This window comes from Arachis hypogaea, chromosome 5, assembly GCF_003086295.3.
Source record: "Arachis hypogaea cultivar Tifrunner chromosome 5, arahy.Tifrunner.gnm2.J5K5, whole genome shotgun sequence".
Taxonomy (NCBI): domain Eukaryota; kingdom Viridiplantae; phylum Streptophyta; class Magnoliopsida; order Fabales; family Fabaceae; genus Arachis; species Arachis hypogaea.
This window is the reverse complement of record NC_092040.1, coordinates 45,633,266-45,637,758: the sequence shown is the minus strand read 5'-3', so window position 1 is coordinate 45,637,758 and position 4,493 is coordinate 45,633,266. Positions and strand designations below refer to the sequence as shown.

The following is a 4,493-nucleotide window of genomic DNA, read 5'->3' as shown; positions in this document are numbered from 1 at the left end:
CACCAAACTTAGAAAATTGCTCGCCCTCGAGCAAGAGAAGAAAGAAAAGATGAAGAATAAGAAGAAGATATGGAGGAGATGGAGGAATGTGTGTATTCGGCTACATGAGTGGGATTGGGTGGGAAAGAGAATTTGAATTTTGAAGGTAGGTGGGGTGCATGGGGAAGAGTGGATAGATGTGAGTGGTGAATGAAAAACAAAAGGGATGACCATGAATGGAGAGAGAGTGTGAGGTAGGTGGGGATCCTGTGGGGTCCACAGATCCTGAGATTATCCTGTGGGATCCATAGATCCTGAGGTGTTAAGGATTTACATCGCTGCACCAAATAGGCATGTAAAATGCCTTTCCATGCAATTCTGGCGTTTAAACGCCGAAGTGATGCATGTTCTGGGTGTTCAACGCCCAACTGCAGCATGTTTCTGGCGTTGAACGCCAGTTCCATGCTTGTTTCTGGCGTTCAGCGCCAGCTCCATGCTCTGTTCTGCCATTGAACGCCAGCCAGATGCTCCTTACTGGTGTTTAAACGCCAGTAGGTCCTTCCTCCAGGGTGTGATTTTTCTTCTGCTATTTTTGATTCTGTTTTTAATTTTAATATTTTTTCGTGACTCCACATGATCATGAACCTAATAAAACATAAAAGAACAATGAAAATAAAATAAAATTAGATAAATAAAAATTAGGTTGCCTCCCAATAAGCGCTTCTTTAATGTCAATAGCTTGACAGTGGGCTCTCATGGAGCCTCACAGATGTTTAGAGCATGATGAGGGCCTCCCAACACCAAACTTAGAGTTTGAATGTGGGGGCTTCTCAACACCAAACTTAGAGTTTAGTTGTGGCCTCCCAACACCAAACTTAGAGTTTGATTGTGGGGGCTTTGTTTGACTCTGTATTGGGAGATGTTTACTGTGCCTCTTTTCCATGTTTACAGAAGAACACCCTTGGGTCTTAAACACAAGGTAGTCCCCATTCAATTGAAGGACTAATTCTCCTCTGTTAACATCTATCACAGCTTCTGCTGTGGCTAGGAAAGGTCTTCCAAGGATGATGCATTCATCCTCCTCCTTCCTAGTGTATAAGATTATGAAATCAGCAGGGATGTAAAGGCCTTTAACCTTTACCAACACGTCCTCTACTAATCCATAAGCTTGTCTTATTGACTTGTCTACCATTTGTAATAAGAATATGGCAGGCTGCACCTCAATGATCCCCAGCTTCTCCATTATAAAGAGTGGCATAAGATTTATGCCTGACTCCAAGTCACACAGAGCCTTGTTAAAGTTCATGGTGCCTATGATGTAGGGTATTAAGAATTTGCCAGGATCCTATCTCTTTTGACGTAAAGTTTTCTGAACCCATGTATCTAGTTCACTAATGAGCAAGGGAGGTGATGAGCGGATAATTTGTACGCTTTTTGGCATTGTTTTTAGTATGTTTTTAGTATGATCTAGTTAGTTTTTAGTATATTTTTATTAGTTTTTAGTTAAAATTCACTTTTCTGGACTTTACTATGAGTTTGTATGTTTTTCTATGATTTCAGGTATTTTCTGGCTGAAATTGAGGGACCTGAGCAAAAATATGATTCAGAGACTGAAAAGGACTGCAGATGCTGTTGGATTCTGACCTCCCTGCACTCGAAGTGGATTTTCTGGAGCTACAGAAGCCTAATTGGCGCGCTCTCAACGGCGTTGGAAAGTAGACATCCTGGGCTTTCCAGCAATATATGATAGTTCATACTTTGCCCAAGATTTGATGGCCTAAACCGGCGTTCAAAGTCACCCTCAGGAATTCCAGCGTTAAACGCTGGAACTGGCACCAAAATGGGAGTTAAACGCCCAAACTGGCATAAAAGCTGGCGTTTAACTCCAAGAGAAGTCTCTGCACGAAAATGCTTCATTGCTCAGCCCAAGCACACACCAAGTGGGCCCGGAAGTGGATTTTTATGTCATTTACTCATCTCTGTACACCCTAGGCTACTAGTTCTCTATAAGTAGGACCTTTCACTATTGTATTTGAAATCTTTTGATCACTTTAGATCTCTAGATCATCTTTGGACGTCTAGTTCTTAGATCATTGGGAGGCTGGCCTCACGGCCATGCCTAGACCTTGTTCTTATGTATTTTCAACGGTGGAGTTTCTACACACCATAGATTAAGGTGTGGAGCTCTGCTGTACCTCGAGTATTAATGCAATTACTATTGTTCTTCTATTCAATTCCGCTTGTTCTTGTTCTAAGATATCACTTGTTCTTCAACTTGATGAATGTGATGATCCGTGACACTCATCATCATTCTCACCTATGAACGTGTGACTGACAACCACCTCCGTTCTACCTTCGATTGGGTGAATATCTCTTGGATTCCTGATTGCACGATGCATGGTTGATCGCCTGACAACCGAGTGCTCGCCTGACAACTGAGCCAACCATTCCGTGAGATTAGAGTCTTTGTGGTATAGGCTAGAACTGATGGCGGCATTCAAGAGAATCCGGAAGGTCTAACCTTGTCTGTGGTATTCTGAGTAGGATTCAATGATTGAATGACTGTGACGTGCTTCAAACTCCTAGCAGGCGGGGCGTTAGTGACAGACGCAAAAGAATCACTGGATTCTATTCCGGCCTGACCGAGAACCGACAGATGATTAGCCATGCTGTGATAGAGCATAGGAACATTTTCACTGAGAGGATGGGAGGTAGCCACTGACAACGGTGAAACCCTTGCATAAGCTTGCCATGGAAAAGAGTAAGAAGGATTGGATGAAGACAGTAGGAAAGTAGAGAGACGGAAGGGAAGGCATCTTCATGCGCTTATCTGAAGTTCCTACCAATGAATTACATAAGTATCTCTATCTTTATCTTTATGTTTTTATGCGTTCATCACTATATCCATTTGAGTTTGCCTGACTAAGATTTACAAAATGACCATAGCTTGCTTCATACTAACAATCTCCGTGGGATCGACCCTTACTCGCGTAAGGTTTATTACTTGGACGACCCAGTGCACTTGCTGGTTAGTTGTGCAAATTTGTGTTAATGCCATGGTATTGAACACCAAGTTTTTGGGGTTCATGACCGGGGATTATGAGAGTTGTGAAATGTATTGTTCACAATTTCGCGCATCAGGAGGTTCACCTTCCCAAGTCTCATTACCAAACAACTTGGCGTTCAGCTTCATGATGGCTCCTAGATATTGAGCAACTTGCTCTCCAGTCACATCTTCATCCTCTTCTGAGGAAAAATAGTCTTCAGAGCTCATGAATGGTAGAAGGAGATTTAGTGGAATCTCTAAGGTCTCTATATGAGCCTCAGATTCCCTTAGGTCCTTAATAGGGAACTCCTTCTTGTTTGAGAGACGTCCCAGGAGGTCTTCCTCACTAGGATTTTCGTCCTTCTCCTCCCTTGTGCATTCGGCTATATTGATTACATCAATGGCCTTGCACTCTCCTTTTGGATTCTCTTCTGTATTGCTTGGGAGAATACTGGGAGGAGTTTCAATGACTTTCTTACTCAGCTGGCCCACTTGTGCCTCCAAATTTCTGATGGAGGACCTTATTTCACTCATGAAACTTAAAGTGGCCTTAGACAGATCAGAGACTAAATTTGCTAAATTAGAGGGGCTCTGCTCAGAATTCTCTATCTGTTGCTGAGAAGATGATGGAAAAGGCTTGTTATTGCTTAGCCTGTTTCTTCCACCATTATTAAAGCCTTGTTGAGGCTTTTGTTGATCCTTCCATGAGAAATTTGGATGATTTCTCTATGATGAATTATAGGTGTTTCCATAAGGTTCACCCATGTAATTTACCTCTGCTATTGAAGGGTTCTCAGGAGCATAAGCTTCTTCAGAAGCTGCCTCTTTAGTACTGTTGGATGCATTTTGCCATCCATTCAGACTTTGAGAAATCATGTTGACTTGCTGAGTCAACACTTTGTTCTGAGCCAATATGGCATTCAGAGCATCAATTTCAAGAACTCCCTTCCTCTGAGGCATCCCATTATTCACGGAATTCCTCTCAGAAGTGTACATGAATTGGTTATTTGCAACCATGTCAATAAGTTCTTGAGCTACTACAGGCGTTTTCTTTAAGTGAATGGATCCACCTGCAGAATGGTCCAATGACATTTTGGAAAACTCAGATAGACCATAATAGAATATATCTAATATGGTCCATTCTGAAAACATGTCAGAAGGACACTTTTTGGTCATTTGCTTGTATCTTTCCCAAGCTTCATAAAGGGATTCACCATCTTTTTGCTTGAAGGTCTGAACATCCACTCTAAGCTTTCTCAACTTTTGAGGATGAAAGAATTTATCCAAGAAAGCCGTGACCAGCTTATCCCAGGAGTCCAGGCTATCTTTAGGTAGTGAGTCCAACCATGTTCTAGCTCTGTCTCTTACAGAAAAAGGGAAAAGCATGTGCTTGTAGACTTTAGGATCTACTCCATTGTCTTGACAGTCTCACAAATCTACAAGAACAGTTAAAAACTGATAAGGATCT

The 4,493-nt window shown here is 42.0% G+C and overlaps 1 non-coding gene across 1 annotated transcript; it reads left to right on the top strand.

Moving 5' to 3' along the window:
• The first annotated feature begins 4,175 nt into the window (after positions 1-4,175).
• On the top strand, positions 4,176-4,279 carry LOC112804500 (small nucleolar RNA R71). Its single transcript, XR_003203114.1, has one exon. It is a non-coding gene; the product is annotated as a small nucleolar RNA R71 (small nucleolar RNA).
• Positions 4,280-4,493: the final 214 nt, after the last annotated feature.